The sequence below is a fragment of the Oryctolagus cuniculus genome, chromosome 19 (assembly GCF_964237555.1).
Source record: "Oryctolagus cuniculus chromosome 19, mOryCun1.1, whole genome shotgun sequence".
Classification (NCBI taxonomy): Eukaryota; Metazoa; Chordata; class Mammalia; order Lagomorpha; family Leporidae; genus Oryctolagus; species Oryctolagus cuniculus.
The window spans coordinates 46,584,938-46,607,492 of NC_091450.1; the positions used below are offsets into that span (position 1 = coordinate 46,584,938).

The 22,555-nt window shown below is 46.5% G+C and overlaps 1 pseudogene; it reads left to right on the plus strand.

Moving 5' to 3' along the window:
• The first annotated feature begins 362 nt into the window (after positions 1-362).
• On the plus strand, positions 363-21,253 carry LOC100351320 (transcription factor A, mitochondrial pseudogene; annotated as a pseudogene).
• Positions 21,254-22,555: the final 1,302 nt, after the last annotated feature.

The following is a 22,555-nucleotide window of genomic DNA, read 5'->3' on the forward strand; positions in this document are numbered from 1 at the left end:
CCTTTGTATCTGCACCAGCCCTTCATAGAACCTGAACCCGAAGGATTTGATCTCGCCGCCTATCCTTACTCCAAATGGAGACAATTTATTGTCATCAGGCTGACCCACAATGGGAAAACCAGGAGGATTTTTCAGCAGGAGGAGCATGTGTTCCAACTCTTCTTTGACATCACTGTGGCTCCCGCGCAGTACAAGGAACAGATACTGACGAGGAGGCGGGCAAAGAGCAACATGGGGCACGGCTAAGGTTGGAGGGAGGTGGTTGGTAGGATGGAGAGGGAGGGAGCTGCCATTTCTGATGGGTGATCGGGGGTGTGGAAAAAGGAGAAAACCCAGTTCTAGCTTTGGATCCCGGGTGAAAAATGGCGGTGTCCATGAAGATGGGGTGAGCGGGAATGGCTGTTCAGACACTTAGATGCCTGTGCCAGGGGCGATGTCAAGTAAGAAGGCCAAAGCTATGGGTCTAGCCAGGAAATACAAGAGCATTGGAAAAGGTTGTGGAAAAATGGAACTAAACAGTGTTTGAAGTTCATCATACCCAAGGCCCTCAGAAATTCATGGGAAATGCATATTGCAGCGGAAAAAAACTATGCATGGATTTCTAAAATGTTTGCACTGAGAGCTTGTTTGGAGGTTCTAGCAGGGGAGCACAGCTACCTGTATACCCTTGACCAAAGACCGGTCCTCCTCTAGCAGGGAAGGTCATCCTCTTTGACGCAGCTTCGGGAGGGACGCACAAGGAGCCGTGAGGGAGGAAGGGGACACCCGCCTAGCCAGCCAGATCAGCAGAATCAACTCTGGCGATCAATGGGGTGACAGATGTCGCAGCCAGATCACCCTCACATAGAATGTGTTTGCACTGAAATAAACATACCCTCCCCTCTAATTCCATTTTTCCATGAGAAGCACCCTCGTGCATAGTATCTGGGAGTCATTACTCTGTTCATGTAAAGGATGGGATCACCGGGGTCAGAGGTCAGGACAGGAGGACAGAGGGTCGAGCCTAAGCTGAGAGGCTGAGGCCGCTCACACAGGAGCCATGCATGGGACACTGGGGGCAGCCCCTCAGCCTCTGGCCAGTATCTCTATTCGCTTGGCTTCAAGACTTGGGTATAATTCTTCAGCAACTCTAGAAAGGGAGAGGAAATTGAAGCTCAATTGTTGAGCAGGTTTTACAACCAAGCTTGCTATGTATTGGGTCTCTCGCTCTGCCTCCCACCCTCCAGGGAAACTGGCACAGCAGACTTGTCCCACAGGAGAGCCTCGGCCGTCTGTACTGAGCATGCGCTCCTGGCCCCAGGCTGCAGGGACGAAAGGGAAGGAGACCCGGATGTTGTTGGGCTCCGAGGCCACTGCTGAGCTTAGCAGCCAACTTCCGGTGCTCAACAGGAAGTCCAGGTCAAGGTATGCCATTTTGTCTTGGCTGACCATCAGAGTTGCTCTGGTGGTTGAATTTATACTGCTAAGTAACTCCCGTGATAGGGGGCTGTAGGAGGGGCCCTTGACCTTCCCAGGAGTCAGAGGAGACGGCAGAAGCAAGTCTTCATGGGCCATGACGCACAACTACCGAGGGGCCCGCCCAGATCCTCTCTGCACAGGGGTCTCGGCCCTGCCACAAGACGCTATCGATCAGGAACAGGTTGGCCCCAGCAAGGCCTCTCTTCCCTGGACAGCCAAGCCACACTCAGAAAAACCCAAGTGCCTGGGAAGCAAGAGGCTCTGAGTCCCGTCTTCTCATTGTCGGAGAAGAGAAGTGACTGTGCTAAGGGCATCCAGAAAAGTCCCAGCTAATCAATCCCAGAGGGGACATCAGGGTCAGGAGGCCTGAGTCCACCTCACCCTGGCTCTGGTCAATTCTAGGAGCTGCCTGGCAAGCTCGGGTGTGGGCAGCCCCTCTCACTAGGTGAATTCACCACCAGGCAGCAGGTGTCTGTGGGAGCCCCAGCTGTCTTGTTGCACTTCACGTGTGTCCAGTAAAGCATCCAACTCGCCAAGCTCAAAGGCAAAGGGACAGAAGACTCAGCACTGGCAAGAAGGATGCTGGCTGCCGTGGGAGAACAGGTGGGCCTGGCCGCCATTGCGCCTACAAGGTCATGGCTGGTCTGTCAGTTGGTGTTGTCACACAAAGTGGATGTCCCATTTTGTCTCTTTTAAGCTTGCAGAATGGTGAACAGCATTGTATTTCTTTGAAAAAAAAAATTCTTGGGGCCAGTGCTGTGACATAGTGAGTGCTGGCATCCCATATGGGCGCAGGTTCGAGACCCAACTCCTCTACTTCTGATCCAGCTCTCTGCTATAGCCTGGAAAAGCAGTAAAAGATGGCCCAAGGCCTTGGACCCCTGCACCCACACAGGGGACCCGGAGGGAGCTCCTGGCTCCTGGCTTCGGATTGGCACAGCTCTGGCTGTTTCAGCCAATTGGGGAGTGAACCAGCAGATTGAAGACCTCTCTCTCTCTCTCTCTCTCTCTCTCTGTGTGTGTGTGTGTGTGTGTAACTCTCACTTTCAAATAAATAAATAAATCTTTAAAAAAATCCTTCACATTAGTTGGCTTTGGGGCAGGGAATGACTTTTGCTACATCAAAACACCTTAGAAAGGGAAATTTTTGCCGTCTTGCACTGAACCTATACTGCTTAATGTGTATTGTACATTCACTTACTCATTCCTCAAACACCAGTCACATATAGGTGCAAGGGACTCAAAGGGAAAAATGTTTTCTGCCAATAAAAGATGTAGGAGGGATGTGAACACAGGGTGTGAACTGGAGACTAGAGGTTGATTATGATAATATTATTACAGGAAATACATTCACAATGTTGAACACTCAGAAGCAAAAAAATTGAAAGATCACAAAAGGTGTTTCAGACAAGTACTAGCCAAAGAGACATTAAGTAGATAGAACAAAAAGTCATTGAAAATAGAAATTGAGATAAAATACATGAAAAAAGATCAAGGAATCATTACACGGCAGTAAACAGTTCAATAGAGAAGATGTAGCAATTTTAAACTTGCATGCACCTAAAAGCTTCAAAATACTTAAAGAAAAAAAAACTCTTTTAGGAAATATCAATTGGAAAGTACTTCATCATAAGGGAATATTTTAACATGATTCACTCAGTTGATAAAACACCAGATTTATATATATATATATACACACACACACACACACATACACACACACATACACACACACACACACACACATATATACACATGTATATATATGTAGGAAATTTGAACAATTACAACATGTTCACAAGTGCTATGGTTTCAATAAGGACATGGCTCCCACACTCAGGTACGTATTCAAAGTTTAAGCCCTCAAAGTTTTATGTTAATTTTGCAAAGGGGCCAGACACTGAATCCAGTTACAGTGTTCAGGACAGGGGGCACCATAGGTCCTGGAGGGTGCACCCCCAGGATGTGGTTCTGACGGAGGATTGGTTATAGAAGCCAAGTTGTTGGGGCTGGCACTGTGGCACAGTGGGTAAAGCCGCTGCCTGCAGTGCTGGCATCCCGGCTGCTCCACTTTGGATCCAGCTCTCTGCTATGGCCTGGGAAAGCAGTAAAAGATGGCCCAAGTCCTTGGGCCCCTGCACCCGTGTGGGAGACCTGGAAGAAGCTCCTGGCTCCTGGCTTCAGATCGGTGCAGCTCCAGCCATTGCGGCCAATTGGAGAGTGAACCAGAGGATGGAAGACCTCTCTCTCTCTCTCTCTCTCTCTCTCTCTCTCTCTCTTTCTCTCTCTGCCTCTGCCTCTCTGTAACACTGTCTTTCAAATGAATAAATAAATCTTAAAAGAAGAAGAAGCCATGTCATGCTTAGTGGCTCCTCTCTCTGGTTCCTTGCTTGCCATATGATTGTGCCTCTGCACACACTCTGCCCTCGCCACCACCCACCTTCCTGAACCCATTGGGTCTGCCCAATTTGGGGACTGCAAACCTCTAAAACCATAAGCCCAAATGAACCTCCTGCATTTATAAGGAGCCTGTGCCAAATGTTTAGTTGGAGCTACGCATGACTCACTGATACAATACAAGACTTGCATGTATCTTCCTACTAACCAGGTTGGAAAAATTTTTTTAACTAGAGCAATGCCGAGTGGACATGACAAGTTATCTATTAGTGGGAGCGTGAATTGTCTCAATCACCTTGGAAAAGAGCTGGGTGGTGGAAAAGTAAGCATTGGTAGGTGGCTATGTGTCACCTGGCAGTGCCATCCTTGCATGCACACCTTGGGGGAACTTTGATCCATGTGCAGCAGGAGGCATGTATAAGAAAGCTCACAGCAACATTGCTCCTAACAGCCAAAAGTTGGAAGCAGTCCCAGGATCCATCAGCAGTAGAATGGATAAACCGTGGTGTAGCCTATCATTGCAATGGTCTACAGGAGGGAAAGGAATGAACTGTCTTTTCTTTCTCAGGTTGCTTGACTAGTTTCCAAAAACATGGTAATGGAATAAAGCCCAAAGCTAGCTGATGTTAATAGATTGCTTGGCTGGGGATCGGTGGGTAAGAAAACCAAGGGGATGGTGAACTCTAAAGTAGACTCATGGCTGCCTCTGGAAGATCCAGGTAGGAATGAAAAATGTTGTTGGAGAAGGCAACTTGGGGGTTTCCAAGGTGCTACTGATGTTCTGTTTGTTTCTTAACTAAGAGCGGATACACACAGCTGAGGGGTGCTTTAGGCAGGTGCGTCAGGTGTACATTTTGTTGCTATTCTTTAATTGAAATGCAAACACTTATTATTATGCACTCTCATAGGACAGCATTTTTAAAAAAGATTTATTTTATTTATTTGGAAGTCAGATTACACAGAGAAAAGGAGAGGCAGAAAGAGAGAAGTCCTACACCTGTTGCTTCATTCTCCAATTGACCACAATGGCTGGAGCTGTGCCCATCTGAAGCCAGGAGCCAGGAGCTTCTTCTGGGTCTCCCACGTGAGTGCAGGAGCCCAAACACTTGGGCCATCCTCCACTGCTTTCCTAGGCCATAACAGAGAGCTGGATCGGAAGTGGAGCAGCTGGGACTCAAACTGGCACCCATATGGGATGCCGGCACTGTAGTCGGTGGCTTTACCAGCTATGCCACAGCACTGGCCCCAGGACAGCATTTTTAAAGAAAGCAAGTGTGCCAGGATGTTAATAAGAATGGTCACAGGATAGATGGACAGCTAAAGATTCATTATATTTTCATCTTTATACATTTTTGCCTTCTTTGAATCTCCTATAATGAGCATGTATCATTTTTGCCACCAAAAAAAAAAGAAGTAGTGAAAGAAATCATTTGTGTTTGCTCACATAAAACTTTCCTGTGTCTAAAACTGAATAAAATCAAAAGTTAAATACAACAAGGAAAATAATTTACCTGATCTGAAACTTGCAACAATAAATAAGAACAAGGTAAATGGGTAAAAGGCATGAGGAAGGAATTCATAGAAAAGGAAATATAGTTGTCTAAGAGTATGAGAAAATATTCAACACTGGATTTAGTAATCCTCCCAAATGTACAAGAAACCACAGAGAGACAGGATGATATAGTGGCATAGTCATAGGAATTTATAAGTGAAAAGCAGAGTATTTGTTTGTTTGTTTGAAAGGCAGCGTTACAGAGAGGAAGCAACAGAGAAAGAGAGAGAGATCTTCCATCCCTTGGTTCACTCCCTAAATGTCCACAATGGCTGGAGCTGGGCCAGGCTGCAGCCAGGAGCTTCCCCTGGGTCTCCCATGTAGGGGGGCAGAGGCCCAAGCACTTGAGCCGTCTTCTATTGCTGTTCCAGGTACATTTAGCAGGGAGCTGGAACAGAAGTGGAGCAGCTGGAACTTGAATTGGCATTCATATAGGTTGCCTGTATTGTGGGCAGTGGCTTAACCTGTTGCACCACAATGCCAGCCCTGTGTGTATCCTTCTGACAATCCTCTTCACCCTTTCAATCTCTGCTCGTGTATAAAACAGTGAAAATCAGAGCGGGTAATTGGCACAGCACTGAAGTCATCACTTGGGACAACTGCATCCAGCTGTTCAAGTCCAGCTCCCACTGCTGATGCATTCCTGGGGAGAGAGCAGGTGAGGCTCAAGTAATTGCATCCCTGCCACCTACGTGGGAGACCCAGATTGTGTTCCAGGCTCCTGACTCTAGCCTTGCCCCAACCCAGCTGTTGCGGGCATTTAGAGAATGAACCAACAGGTGGGAGATTCTCTCTCTCTCTCTCTCTCTCTCTCTCTCTCTCTCTCTCCTTCCTTCCTCCTTCCCTCCCTCCTTCCCTCCCTCCCTCCCTCCCTCTCACCCTCCCTATCAAATAATCTGAATACATAGATAAATGTTAAAATAAAATAACAGAAATAATACCCTGTAGATTGTTCTAAGGATTAAACAGAATCAATTCCAAGACCTTAGCACAAAGACTGGCACATAGAGATCGCTACGAAGTGGATTTGCTTTTCTGAGAAGTGAGAGAATGGGGCCAGCAGGTGGTGGCCTTCTGATGAGGCAGGTGGATACTAAACAATCATCCCATCCTTTATGTAGTTCACCTCTTTATCTCATTTCTAATTTTATCCAGAAATAAAAACCTGATTCATTATACAATGTATCTTATCCATTTGACTTTTCAAGCATTCAAGTAATACAAACCCAAGTATCTTCTTTTGTGGCAACAACATACTTACAGACTGAGCTTTAGAGACAGGGAAAAATTCATTTAAAATATCTGATACACTCTTCTTCCCAAAGACAGAAGAACGAAGACTTAACTCGGTAATCACACAAATGGTATGTAACAGGAGAAGAAAAGAAAAAAGAAATTCCAAGAGTGTGGCAGTGATAAGAGGAAGAGAGGGTGTCCACAGCTGAGCTGACTCAGCTGAAGCTGAAACCTGGGGCTGAGTGTGAATACCATAACCCAGGGGAATAGGAGATTTTACTTTTCGGAAGATGGTTACAATATTATCTCCTGTCCCATGTGCAGTTCTAGTCAGGTGACTTCAAAGTCCTCCACTGGGGACTTTGAACCCATTGAACTAGGTAGGCTGCAGCAATAGTTAGCATGAGGCTGCGTGGCTTCTGACATTAGGTCATGAAACATGACACTGCTTCTACCCAACGCTCCTGGGACTCTGGCCGTCAGAACCCAGCTGCGCCATGTTAAGCCTGCACAGCCCATGGTATAGAGGGAAGGAACTGAGCCTCCCCTCCCCCACCCCAGCCTGCATCCCGGGCTGAGCTCCCAGTAACAGCCAACCACGCAAGTGCCTAACTGGAAAGTGACTCCTGGGAGCTGCTTTGGCTGACCCCACACGGAGCCGAGCCCTTGGCACTGGGCTGTCCCCCACCCCCGCCCCCAGCATGGCAGGTCCTGGAGTGCCATGAATAACTCCTGTTGTTTTAAGCTGCTAAAGGCTTGGTAGGCGGGGATGTTGTTATACAGCAACGTGGAGGATCAGAAAGGAGGACTTACAGGCATCAAGAACAAGCATGTGCAAATGTCCGGAGTTCGGGACCAAAAGAGGCTCAGCCAAGCTGGAAAGCGGGTTGATACCAGATCAGTGCTGATAGCCTGGGCGACAAAGGCAGGAAGCAATCAAACCAGCGGTCACTCTGGGAACAGCCAGCACTCGACAGCTTCCAGGAAATGGGAGTGTGACTGAAGAGTTCTATGCTTAGTCTTTTTGCTTGTTTTGTTTTGTTAAAAAAAAAAAAAAATCTGATTATTTATTTGAGAGACAGGTAGGGAAAAAAAAAGAGAGAGAGCTGTCATCTACTGACTCACTCCCCCTCCCCCCACCGCCCAAATGCCTGTGGTGGGTGGCATTGGGCTGGGCGGAAGCCGGGATGAAGCCAGGAACTTGACTCAGGCTGATTTCTTTCTAGGGCTTTTTATTAATATAGAGGGAACAGATTTTATACACTCCTTAGGTAGAGTTCCAAGAAGACAACCACCCTTACCTCACTCCCCTCTCCTCCTCCCTCCCAATCCCCCTCCCTTCCTCCCCTCTCTCCATCAGTTTTTGCAAGTACATAGCTTTTTTTTTATGTGAATTGTTCTTTTTTTAAGATTTATTTTATTTATTTGAGTTACAGAGAGAGGTAGAGACAGAGAGAGAGGTCTTCCATCCGCTGGTCACTCCCCAGATGGCCACAGTGGTCTGAAGCCAGGAGCCTTTTCTGGGTCTCCCATGTAGGTGCAGGGCCCAAAGACTTAGGCCATCTTCCGCTGCTTTCCCAGACCAGAGCAGAGAGCTGGATCAGAAGAGGAGCAGCCGGGACTAGAACCGGCACCCATATAGGATGCCAGTGCTTCAGGTCAGGGCTTTAACCTGCTGCGCCACAGCTCCGGCCCCTGCAAGTACATAGTTTTAATCCACTCTGTATTCATGGACCTAATTCACCATTAATCATAATATTCAGGGCCGGTGCTGTGAAGTAGCACATAAAGCCGCCGCCTGCAGTGCTGGCATCCCATATGGGTGCTGATTCGAGTCCCAGCTGTTCCACTTCTGATCCAGCTCTCTGCTATGGCCTGGGAACGCGGTGGAAGATGGCCCAAGTCCTTGGGCCCCTGAACCCACATGAGAGACATGTGTGGAAGAAACTCCTGGCTCCTGGCTTTAGATCAGCTCAGCTCCGGCTGTTGCGGCCAATTGGGGAGTGAACCAGTAGATGAGACTGGGCTTCAGTCATGGGGAAGATACTGAGCTGACATGAGTCGCCCTACGTGTCCCACCAGCTCTCCGGTGTCCGGGGTCCACCCTCCAGGGTGCTGGCTGGCCCTGAGCATCCTTCAGATGGGGACTGGGTCCTGTGCCGCTGCCAAAACAGGCCTGTCTCTGACCCTACTGGCTTAACCTGAACCACTCTCCTCCACCCTCCGTTCCCAGTCCCCTCTCCTCCCTCATTCTTTTTCTTCCTTATGTCATAGGGGAAAGTTGGCTCATATTTCTGCTAAATCAGTACCTCTCACATGAAGCCCTAATCCAAGGTCTTAAGTCATTTGTTCTCTTGTGTAGGGCAATACTGTCCTAATAGCTCTAGAGGGTGGTGATTCCAGGACGATGGGCAACAGACTCATCAAAACAAGGACTCACAGCAGGATGCTGGTGGCTTGACCTGGGGAAGGGGGAGTGAGGAGGATGGAAGTGTAAAAGGATTGAGAGAAGGAGATCCCAGGAGATCATCCCACAGTGAGGCAGATTGGCCACTCCCAGGGACATCAGTGGAAGGCAGATGAAAACTTGGTCCTGAATTTGTTTGTCCGCCTGGTTCTCTCCAGTGGCTCTCCATCTGTCACTCGAATTCAAGTCTTCATCCGAGCTATCCGCTTGCCGTCAATTTCCTGTTCCCCAGTTCATTGCCATGAGCGGCCATTAAGGAGCCTGTCAGGATGGGTTAGAAAACTGGGGCTCACAGGAAGAAAGTGTCACCCCAGAAACCTTGTACAAACCCTGCTTTGTGCCCACATTACAGGGTGCATCCCTAATGGGTCCCCCGCTCCCCCTCTCCTCCTTTTCTATGGCTCCGTGTTCTCTCCCTCACACATCTCATGTTCCTCCCTGTACACCTTCATCTAGCACCAGGTCTCCATAAAGGGAGAAAGCATGGAGTAAATATGAACCTGAGCCTGTATTAACAGAAACAGATTCCAGAAGGAAGGAGGTGACCATACCACTGTCTGCATTTTGCTCCTCATGCAGAGTGTGGTGCTCCCTCAAGGTAAAGGCGGTCCCCGATCTAGCTATATTCATGGAAGAAAGCTCACAAGGATTAAAGGAAATACCAGGAGGTGGAGGAGAATGTCCCCCTGAGATGGTGGTTCCTTGGATTGGGATGGGAGCAGTGGCAACAGTTAGTCACATCTTAAGAGGGACACAGACAAAGACGGGGAGCAAAGGAAAGCACATTCGGGCTTGGGAAGATGTCAGCCCACGTCTCGACTGGTGTCAGCCTGGGGGTATTTAGACCAATCGGCAACAGAGAGCCCACCTTTCAAGTCTGGAGAACCAGAGGAGAGAACTAAGACCACGCAGGGAAAATCAGCTGTCAGGAGAATGCTTTTCTGTTCATATAAGGATTAACTTTTTTTTTTTTTAAATACAGAGAGTTCCCAGCCTCTGGTTTAGTCTACAAATGCCCATGACATCCAAGGCTGGGCCAGGCCAAAGTCAGGCGCCAAGAGTTCAATGTGGGTTTCCCACGTGGGTGGTAAGGACCCAAGTACTTGAGCCACCACCTGCTGCCTCCCAGGGTCTGCAGTAACAGGAAGCTGAAATGAGCCAGGACTCAAACCCAAGTGCTCCACTATGGAATGTGGACATTCCCAAGCAGCGCCCCAAGTGCCAGACCAAATGCCCATCCCAAGGCTGAACTTTCTAATAGAAAGAAACTCTCCTGGGGCCGGCACCGTGGCACAGTAGGTTAATCCTCTGCCTGCAGCACTGGTATCCCCTATGGGCGCCGGTTCTAGTCCCGGCAGCTTCTCTTGCGATCCAGCTCTCTGCTGTGGCCCCGGGAAGGCAGTGGAGGATGGCCCAGGTCCTAGGGCCCCTGCACCAGCGTGGGAGACCAGGAAGAAACTCCCGGCTCCTGGCTTTGGATCAGCACAGCTCCAGACGTTGCAGCCATTTGGGGAGTGAACCAGCGGATGGAAGACTTCTCTCTCTGTCTCTTCCTCTCATTGTCTGTAACTACCTCTCAAATAAGTAAATAAAATCTAAAAAAAGAAAGAAATTCCTAAGAAGGGAAGAACTGCCTCAAGGTGATGAATTCTCTGTCATGTGTGTGGAAGCGTGGACTGCTATGGAGAAGCCATGAGCATTTGTCAGAGGGTTGAATTTTCCTAATGATTTATTTTATTTATTTGAAAGACAGTTACTAAAGGAATGGGGGTGGGCAGAAATAGAGAGATCTTTCATCCCTGGTTCACTCCCCAAATGATTGCAACAGTCAAGTCTGGGCCAGGCCAAAGCCAGGAGCCAGGAGCTCCACCTGTGTCTCCTGCATGGGTTCAGGGGGCCATCTTTTGTAGCTTTCCCAAGTGCATTAGCAGGGAGCTGGAGGAGAAGTGGGGCAGCTGGGACTCCAACCAGCTCCCATATGAGATACTAGCACTGCAGGCAATGGTTTTAACCCATTATGCCACAATGCTGGCCCCAAATGGTTAAACATTTTTATTTTTACTTTAATATTGTCTTAGACCATGTTATGTTGCTGTAACAAAACAACTGAGGCTGGGTGACTTATGAAGTAAAATATATGTATTTGGCTCCTGATTCTGATGGCTAGAGGAAGGGAGCAAACAGCCTGGCGTGAACACCTGGGTATGACCACCAGGCTGCACCACGGCCGTGTGCAGAACGGCTGTATGTGTATAAGCCAGGAATCAAGAGATGGCGGAGGGGTCATAATACCCCACTCTGGGGGCTAGTCCACTCCTACCAGATCTGACCCCCTACCACAGAACAGTATCAATTCATTCATGAAGGGGAGGGCTGACCTAATCACCTATCACAAGACAGCACCTCTTCAAGTTGCCACCACCTCAACACTATCACACTGGGGATGAGGGCTCCAGCATCTCAGGGGTACAAACACCTTCTAAATCATAGCATGGGTCTTTCCTCAGGGCTTGGAAGCACAGACAGTTTGGGTTGATACGTTGTTATAAATAGTCCAGCCCTCACTGCAGAGCTTGCTGGGAACTCCTGTGGGTGATCTGGGGGCTGGACAAAGCCAACGAAGACCCTGGGGCTGGACTGATCCCAGGAGGGAAGTCAGTCCATTCAGATAGTGCAGAGCCAAGGTGCGTGAAACCAACTCAAGTTCATTTCTGGATCTGTTCATTCGTTCATTCAACAGACATTGAGTGAGTGTCTGTGTGCTCCAAGGCTGAATCTCCAGACATTCTCAGTGTGGCTGGGAAGGACAGAGGGCGGAAAGAGCCATAGACACTGAAGGGGGAGCTGCTGACTCCCGTACCTGCAAGAATGAGGATGATGTCAGCATCCGGCAGACCTGGACCCAGGGTGTTCTGGCCCCAGAGATGCTCATGGTGTTCTTGGGATCCCCTCACCCCACCTCCAGTTCTGCTTCTCCACAAGCATCTGCCTTATTTTCCTTTGCCACAGGTGACTTTTTTCCCATGGAGCATGGCTGTGCGCTGCCTCCTTACTTCAGTATAGAAACACCAGGGAAGGCTCTGATTGGCCAGGCATGGATGCATGTTCTCCCTGTGATTGGTTCCTTTGGAATCATGTGACTGAAAGAAGGGACAGTTCGGGACAGCATTGGACTTCAATGTTTTCATTTTCCTTACATTCCCAGCACAACGGTGGACATGTGGGAGTCTAATGGCTCTCAGTGGTTGGCATCAATTTCCCGGTGTTTCAAGGTACCCAGATATGAGCCCCTGAATAAACCGTGGCTTTTGAACAGCAGGTATTGTCTGATTAATGAAATTAACATAAACATATTGAGTTTACTTGATAATAAGCAATCACAATCAATTGATAATGAAGTGAAATACACAATCACCTAATTGAGAATAATTGGACTGAATGACAAACTTAGACTCCTGATTAAAATTAATTGTATTTCTGAGACAGCCTTGGAATCCCAAATGCAAGTAATTAAAACTTGCACAGGTAAGACAAGATAAATTCTCCTGTATGACTGTCCAGGAAATAGGCAAGTTTCCAGTCAATTTTTCACCTAGATGAAGGAAAGCAATAATAGGCTGCCTTTGGAGTGTTGCTTCAGTTGAAAGTGAGAGCCAGGTTCACGTGAATGGGCAAATATTGAACCTTGATCTGCAAGAGAACCATTTAGTCTGGATGCTCTAGGGAGGCTTAACCAACTAAATGAGGATTTAAGTTGCCTAAATATAAAAACTGAGCACTTTGTGGAACATTTTAAGAGGTGGGTAGGTCACTGGCTCAGACCACAGTGGAGACTTCACTCCTCAGGCATTGCCCAGCCAACTCAGGTACCCCCCAGGGGTCTCCAGGTCTACGACCAGCTCTGTCAGTCTTCAAGGCAAAAGGAATCACCTAAAATCTTGTTAGCATGCTTATTCTGATGCTGGGAATTAAGGAGACACCTAAGGTTCTGCATTTCTAGCAAGCTCCTATGTAGTGGAATCTACCTTGAGTAGCAAAGGTCTCTAGTAAACCACACCATCAGGTCTGTTCCTAGAACTTCCACAAACATTCTACAGACGAGTGAGAGAACCAACCAATAGAGGCTCTCCTGGCCATGGCTACTGCAGGTTACCCAGCAATTAGGCACAGCTTCCTAACAAGTCATGTTCTCCCTCATCGGTAGACTTTTCCATGCTCCACTTTGCCTGGAGTGCATAAAAAATAGCCAAAGACCTGGAATGAATTCTGGATGATTGAAGAAGAAAAATACCTACAGGGAAATGGAGAAGAGTAACATCCTTAAGGAGGTAGAATAGGAACTTCCAGTCCTCAACTCCAGATTAACAAGTAACGGAACAAAAGAAGTTTATGAGACCTCTGAAAATCAGGTAAGGTGGTCCAGCACCCCCAGCAAGTGTGAAGCCAAGAGCAGCAGCAGTGAACCAGGTAAGAAGAGGCAAGTCACGTTACATGTGGTCACACCGCCAAGCCAGCTGCACTCAGCATCAGAAGAGAACACCCTGGCTCATGACTTCTTCCCTTGGGCAAAGAGAAGAGTGGAACATGCCTTCAGTGTCCCAGGGACTGACATCTATCTCACCTACTCAGAGAACTGATGGGGAATCAGCAACCTTGGATGAACTTGGGCCACGGAGAACAGTGGCATCAATGAACCTGTATACCACAAATAAACACCAGGGGGAGCAAGAGACTGTGAGCTGCTCTAAAAGAAACTGGAATATTTAGCTGTTGGGAAAATCCCCATGGAAACGCCCAGAGAAATTGCATCTTCTCAACAAATGTCCCAAGGGCCCCCAGGGTCCCTTTTTATTATTATTATCTGACAGATAGAGTTAGACAGTGAGAGAGAGAGACAGAAAGAAAGGTCTTCCTTCCGTTGGTTCACTCCCCAGACGGCCACCACGGTTGGAGCTATGCCAATCCAAAGCTGGGAGCCAGGTGCTTCTTCCTGGTCTCCCACGCGGGTGCAGGGGCCCAAGCACTTGGGCCATCCTCCACTGCACTCCCGGGCCACAGCAGAGAGCTGGACTAGAAGAGGAGCAGCCGGGACCAGAACCCGGCGCCCATATGGGATGCGGGCCCTGCAGGTGGAGGATTAACCAAGTGAGCCATGGCACCGGCCCCACCAAGATCTCTAGAGATAGAGTGGTTAAGGTTTTCCCTTGTAAAGATTGGAAGACAGAGCCGGCATAGTGGCGGAGCAGGTAAAGCCAACACCTGCAATGCCGGCATCCCATGTGGGCACTGGTTTAAGTCCCAGCTGCTCCACTTCCCTGCTGATGCACCTGGGAAAAGCAGGAGAGGATGACCAAGTGTTTGAGCCCCTGCCAGTCACTTGTGGGGGGCCCGGATGAAGCTCCTGACTTGGCTTTGGTCTGGCCAAATCTGTGGATGGATGATCTCCCCCCCCCCCCTTCTATCTTCCCCTCTCTCTGTAACTCTGACTTTCAAATTAAATTAATCAATTTAAATAAATAAATAAATCTCCAGAAACCGACCCCAAAGAAAGAGGTTTTTAGTCATACTTTTAAAGTTCAATGTGTTACAACAGAACACAGACAACAAAAAGCCAAGAGGCAGGGAGGGTGTATGAACAAAATGAGAATATCAGCCAACACAGAGAAACTATTGAAAAAGAGCCAAACAGAAATTCTGGCCTAAAGAATACAATCGCCGAGTTGGAAAACACACTAGACTGGTTCGACAGCAGATTAGATCAAACAGAAGAAATAATCTGTAAACTTGAAGACAGGTCGTTAGAAATTTTCAAGTCAGAGAAATAACTAAAGGAGAGTGAAGAAATCCTGAGACATCATGGAGGAAATCAACAGCTGTGTGATGAGGGTTCCAGAAGACTAAGACAAAGGAACAGAGAACTTTAGTTAAGAAATAATGATCAAAAAACTTCCCAGCTTGAGGAAAGCAATGGACATCCAAATTCAAAAAGCTCCAAAGATTCCAATTAAGTTGAATCCAAAGGAGTCAAATCAACATACGTTGTGATCAAACTGTCACACTCAAAGACAAAGCAAGAATCTTGAAAGCAATAGAAGAAAGATAACTCATCACATATGAAGACACTCCCATACGATTAGCGTGGATTTCTCAGCAGCAACTTTATAGAGCAGGAGAGATTAGGGGAGTGTATTCAAAGGGCAAAGAAAATAGCTATAAACCAATAAGACTAAATCTGGGAAAACTATCCTTCAAAAATGAAACAGAGGAGCCAGCACTGTGGTGTACTGGGTTAAGCCACTGCCTGCAAAGCCGGCATCTCATACAGGTGCCTGTTTGAGTCCTGGCTGCTCCACTTACAATCCAGTTCCCTGCTAATGCACCCGGGAAAGCGGTGGAAGATGGCCGCAGTGCTTGTGTTCCTGCAACACTAGGGAGACTCAGATGGAGTTCCTGACTCCAGGCTTCAACCTGGCCTACCCCCAGGCCATTGCAGCCATTTGGGGAGTGAGCCAGCAGACGGAAGATCTCTCTCTCTTTCTCTCCTCTCTCTCTTTCTCTCTCTCTCTCTCTGTCACTTTCTCAATAACTCTGGCTTTCAAATCAAATAATAAATATTTTTAAAATGAAGAAGAAGTCAGACTTGGTATTAATAGGAAAATAGAATCCCAAATTAATAAAGCTGAATGAGAGAGTTCATCTCCTCTAGACCTATCTTATAAGAAAAACTAGAAAAACTAAAGGGAGTCCTAGAAATTATGAAAGGACACTTGACAAAAACCTGAGACATACAAAAATATAAAGTCTGCTGGTAAGGAAAAATGTATAGACAAAAATACAACAAGGGTGCATAAGATATTCTTAAATTCTAGTGTAGAGTTTTAAAAACAGACAAACATAACTGTTGTTACAATAGTACATTAGTGGATACATAGTATATAAAACTTTTATTTGCGACACCAATATCGTAAAGTGGAGGTGGAGAAATGTAGAAGAATAGTTTAAATATGTACTTAAATTGTTAGCAGCTTTACATGGATTGCTAGAATTACAAAACATTTTTGTAGCCCTAAGGTAACCATAAAGAAAATACCTAGAGGCCAGCGCTGCGGTGTCGCGGGTAAAGCCGCCGCCTGCAGTGCCAATATCCCTTATGGGTGCTGGTTCAAGTCCTAGCTGCTCCACCTCTGATCCAGCTCTCTGCTGTGGCCTGGGAAAGCAGTGTAGGATGGCCCAAGGCCTTGGGCCCCTGCACCCTCCTGGGAGACCCGGAAGAAGCTCCTGGCTCCTGGCTTCAGATTGGCCCAATTCCAGCCATTGTGGCTGTTTGGGGAGTGAACCAGCAGATGGACAATCTCTCTCATGCTCGCTCTCTCTCTCTCTCTCTCTCTCTCTTCTCTCTCTCTCTTTCTCTCTGCCTCTGCCTCTCTGTAACTCTGCCTTTCAAATAAATAAATAAATCTAAAAAAAAAGAAAGAAAGAAAATACCTAGCGAGACCAATGTTGTAACAGGTAAATATGCCACCTGCAGTGCCGGCATCCCATATAAGTGCCAGCTCAAGTCCTGGTTGTCCACTTCCGATCCAGCTCCCTGCTAGTGCATCTAGAAAAGCAGCAATAGATGGCCCAAATGTTTGGGCCCCTGCCACCCATATGGGACACCCAGATGAAGCTCCTGGCTCCTGGCTTAGGCCTGATCCAGCCCTGGCTGTTGCAGACATTTGAGGAGTGAACCAATGGATGGAGGATCTCTCTCTCTCTGTCTGTCCTCCTCTCTCTGTAGCTCTGATTTACAAATAAATAAATAAATCACAGAAAACAAACAAAAAAGAGAATATCTATAGAAGATATACCAAAGAAAATGAGAAAGAACAAAAGGATTTCAATATAGAAAAAAATCAATGGAACACATAAGATGGCCTTGAAAAGAGGGAAAATGGAACAAAATAGCCACAAGCCAAGCATAAAAAAAAAAAAAACAAAATGACAACAGTAAATCTTTCCCAGCAGTAATTACTTTAAATGCAAATGTATTCATTAAACTTCCTAACCAAAGGACACAGAATGGCTAAATGAATTTCAAAAAGAAAACAAGATGCAACTATGAGCTCTTTCCAAGATGCTCCCCTTACACGTAAGGATTAAAAAGCATGGAAAAAGGTATTCCCTGCAAAGGGTGACTTCGCCGGAGTTCGGCAGACCATACTATAACACACAAAATAGACGTTAAGTCAAAAGCTGCCACAAGAGATAAGAGGCATTATGTGGAGACTTCAGAGAGTTCATGGAAATGGACATGATCTCTTAAGTCTGTTTTTTCCACGAATTTTTAAGTACCCTGTATTATACTTGTATAATGGTAAACAAGGACAATTTTCAAGAAATATATAGCACATATATGTATGTGTATATATATATATATGCACCTAACACCAAATATATGCAGTAAACTGCTTTTCTAACCACAAAGGAATGAAATCAATAACAGTAGGAAAATTGGCAAATTCACAAAAATGTGGACATTAAATAACACATTCTTCAACAACCAATCAATGGGTCATAGAAGAAATCATGAAACAATTAGAAAATATTTTGAGATAAACTAAAACAAAAACACAACATACCAAAACATACGTGGATGCAACCAAAGCAGTTAGTACTACAGTACAGGGAAACCTGTAGAGTTAAGTTCCCACATGGAAAAAGAAAGATGAGGGCCAGCATTGTGGTGTAGCAGGAAAACCTGCCACCCGCGATGCTGGCATCCCATACGGGTGCTGGTTCAAGTCTCGGCTCCTCCACTTCCAATCCAGCTCCATGCTGGTAGCCTGGGAAAAGCAGCAGAAGGTGACTCAAGTGTTTGAGCCCCTGCTACCCATGTAAGAGACCTGGAGGAAGCTCCTGGCTCCTGCCTTCCACTTGGCTCAGCCCTGTGTGTTGTAATCACCTGGGGAGTGGGGAGTGAATCAGCTGATGGAAGATCTCCCCTCTCTCTCTTTCTCTCTCCCTCTCTCTGACTCTTTCAAGTAAATAAATTAAAAATAATAAGAAAAACCTCAAATCAACTACTTAAATTTACATTATGAGGAACTAGAGAAAGAAAAAACTAAGCTGAAAGTTAGCAGACATAAAGAGATAATAAAGATGGGAGCAGAAATGAAACACAGTAGAAATTCGTGGAACCAGGTTAACTTATTGAAAAGATCAATAAACGCTTAACTATACCATGCAAATCATTTTGTGCGTCAACCTGGCTGGGACAAGGGTTGCCCAGATATCAAGTTTAACATGGGGCCTGCGCCACGGCTCAACAGGCTAATCCTCTGCCTAGTGGCGCCAGCACACCAGGTTCTAGTCCCGGTCGGGGCACTGGATTCTGTCCCGGTTGTCCCTCTTCCAGGCCAGCTCTCTGCTGTGGCCCAGGAGTGCAGTGGAGGATGGCCCAAGTGCTTGGGCCCTGCACCCCATGGGAGACCAGGAGAAGCACCTGGCTCCTGCCTTCGGATCAGTGTGGTGCGCCGGCCGCGGCGGCCATTGTGGGGTGAACCAACAGCAAAAGCAAGACCTTTCTCTCTGCCTCTCTCTCTCACTGTCCACTCTGCCTGTCAAAAAAAAAAAAAAAAAGTTTAACATGGTTCATCAGTATGTCTGTGAGGGAGTTTCTAGACAAGGCTAACATTGGACTCTCTAGACTGAGTGGAGGGGATTATTCCATCCCCCAGTGAGAATGAGAATCATTCAAACCATTAAGGACCTAAATGGAGGATGGGAGATTTTGTATTCTGTGTGTGCGTGTGTGTGTGTGTGTGTGCCCAGCCCTGAACGATGAGCTGGGACATTGATATTTTCTCCTGCCCTAAGTGCTCCTGGCTCCCAGGCCTTCTGATCCAGAGAGGATTCTACGCCATGGCTCTATAGCTCTCACATCTCCCAATTACAGCACCAGCCTACCCAGGTCTCCAGCTGGCGGACAGCAGATTATATGGCTCCTTGGGCTCCTTGTGAACTGGTGCCATATAATCATCTCTATATATGTGTGTGTCTCTTATTGGTTCCATTTCTCTGGAGAATCCTAAGAAAAAGAGAGAGAAGACGCAAATAAATAATTAAAATTAGAAATGAAGGAGGAGACATTATATTTGATGCCACAGAAATATAAAGATGTATGAACAATTATACCAACCTAGAAGAAATGGATAAATCCCTAGAAGCACAGAACCTTCCAGGTCTTAATCATGAAGAAACAGAAAATCTGAGCAGCCCTATAGCTGATAAGGAGACTGAATGAGTCATCAGAAACCAATCAACAAAGAAAAGCCCAAGACTCAACAGCTTCACTGGAGAATTAAATGAAATATTTATAAAGAATTAATGCCAATCCTTCTTACTCTTCCAAATCGTTGATGAGGGGACACCTCCAATTCATATGATGATAGAAAGTCAGACAAAGATATGAAGAGAACTACAGACTACTATACCTGATAAAAATCCTCATCCTCAAAAACACCCAGCAAATTCAATCTCAGAGCACGTTAGAAGGATAATGCGGCCGGCGCCGCAGCTCACTAGGCTAATCCTCCGCCTAGCGGCGCTGGCACACCGGGTTCTAGTCCCGGTCGGGGCGCCGGATTCTGTCCTGGTTGCCCCTCTTCTAGGCCAGCTCTCTGCTGTGGCCCGGGAAGGCAGTGGAGGATGGCCCAAGCGCTTGGGCCCTGCACCTCATGGGAGACCAAGAGAAGCACCTGGCTCCTGCCTTCGGATCATCGTGGTGCACCGGCCGCAGCGCACCGGCCGCGGCGGCCATTGGAGGGTGAACCAACGGCAAAGGAAGACCTTTCTCTCTGTCTCTCTCTCTCTCACTATCCACTCTGCCTGTCAAAAAAAAAAAAAAAAAAAAAGGATAATGCACCATAACTACGGCATAGCCATCCCTGGGATGCAAGGATGATTCAACATAGAAAAATCGTACCTCGCGGGTGGCGGGCATGATAACAGATCCTGGAGGGTAGCACGCGGTTCGGGTTATTGCTGTTGTTACGTCTGTTCTCGCGGGCGGGGAGGCGCCTGGAGATTCCAGTGCAGGTACTGTCTAGTCCGCCGGTGCCTTGCCACTTCTCCTGGGGCGTCTAGGGCACGCTGAGGACCCTGGGGGAAGTCTGGAGTGGATCTGTGCAGGGCCTGTGGAAACCTACCGCACTCATGTTTCAGTTTTGCGTATATTCCGAGATGGTGTTCATCCACCTTTGACAGCTATCCAAAGAAACCTATGATTTCATACCTTCAGTTTTCTAAAGAACAGCTACCCATATTTAAAGCTCAGAACGGAGAGCTAATTAAAAAAAAAAATTGCCAAGCTGTGGAGGGAACTTCCTGATTTAGAGAAAAAGGTATATGAAGATGTTTATGGGGTAGAGTGGGAGGCCCACAAAGAGGAGATTAACCAAATTCAAGAAGCTCTAACTCCAAGTCAGATGCTATCTATGGAAATAGTAATCATGCAAAGACGTTTAAAAAAGAAAGCATTAATGAAAAAGTTAGCAATGCTTTGGAAATCAAAAAGATCCCACTGAGCTTATGACATTTTTTAAAAGATTCATTTATTTATTTGACAGAGTTACACAGAGAGAGAAAGAGAGGCAGAGAGAGAGGTCTCCCAGCCACTGGTTCACTCCCCAAACGGCCTCAATGGCAGGAGCTGCGCCGATCCAAAGCCAGGAGCCAGGAGTCTCTTCTGGGTCTCCCACGTGGGTGCAGGGGCGAAAGGCCTTGGGCCATCTTCCACTGCTTTCCCAGGCCACAGCAGAGACTTGGATCAGAAGTGAAGCAGCCGGAACTCGAACCAGCACCCATATGGGACGCCGGCACTGCAGGCGGTGGCTTTACCCACTATGCCACAGCACTGGCCCCAGCATTTTTGTTTCTGAAAGTTTCCAAGAAGCTAAAGATGGCTCATCACAGGCAAAGCTGAAGGCTGTAAGTGATAACTGGAAAAACCTGCTGAGTTCTCAAAAACAAGTATATATTCAGCTTGCTGAGGATGATAAAATCCATTACGATAATGAAATGAGGCTTGGGAAGAACAAATGGTTGAAGTTGGATGAAGTGGTCTCATACGTCGCAAAATGATGTACCAAAGATGGATCTGAGGAGAGTTTAAACAGAAGACTCGGCCGGCGCCATGGCTCACTAGGCTAATCCTCCGCCTGCGGCGCCGGCACCCTGGGTTCTAGTCCCGGTCAGGGCGCCGGATTCTGTCCTGGTTGTTCCTCTTCCAGGCCAGCTCTCTGCTGTGGCCCGGGAAGGCAGTGGAGGATGGCCCAAGTGCTTGGGCCCTGCACCCCATGGGAGACCAGGAGGAAGCACCTGGCTCCTGGCTTTGGATCAGCACAGCGTGCCAGCCATAGCAGCCATTTAGGGGGTGAACCAATGGAAGGAAAACCTTTCTCTCTGTCTCTCTCTCTCACTGTCTAACTCTGCCTGCCAAAAAAAAAAAAAAAAAAAAAAAAAAAAAAAAGAATCCATGCAAATGTAGCGGTGAATCATTCCACCTTTGATGGAAAGTACACCAGACTGTGAAGTTTTTTATCTATAGGATGATGATGGGGAGAGTGATCTTGTGATCTTGTTTCCTTATGTTAGGAAGGCAGGAGTTTCCTTTCCAAAATTGTCACAAATTGTAGAAGCGACCGTGTTCTATGGTATAATTGTGCATTTTGTAAAAAGCAACCAGAAGTCAGCGAGGTTAAATTCCAGTTCCTCAGTATAATTCACACAGCGTGTTGAGTGGATGATTGTATGTGTGGTTTTCAGTTGCAGCTTTTTATAAAAGAGATTGAGAAATTTATAAACCTTTCTCATTATCTTTTTCTTTTTCCCAAAAACTAAGAAATTATGTACCAAATCTGTGCATATTGTTCTATATTGTGTAGAAGAAACATTTTAATCTTTAATTTTATGCTTGTGAATTATACATTTTCAGGGGAAACATTTATTTTATATCTTCTTTTAAGAATGGGATTGCATTTGTTTTTCTGGATAATTTTCTTGCCCTTGTATGAATATATTTAAACACAAAGAAAACTTGTGTAAATTTTTAAATGAGAAATTTAATAAAACATAAGTCTCCAAAGTCTTGGGAATTTCAAGCATTTTACCTAACTTTCAAAGGCCTTTGTAGAGAATAGCCAGTATACGGTCTTGACAATTCAGCCCATTATCTGCTGTTCATGGTGAGATAAGAATTGTTTATTCTTTTATATCATTAAAAAAGATTTATGATACATGAAAATTAATAGGAAATTTAGGGCCCATAAACAGAGTTTTATTAGAACACAGCCTTGCTCATTCTTTTACTTAGTGTCTATGGCTGCCTTTGCATTACCATGACAGAATGGCTCCAATCAAGACTGTAGTGTGCAAAGCCTAAAATATATTATATATCTGGCCTT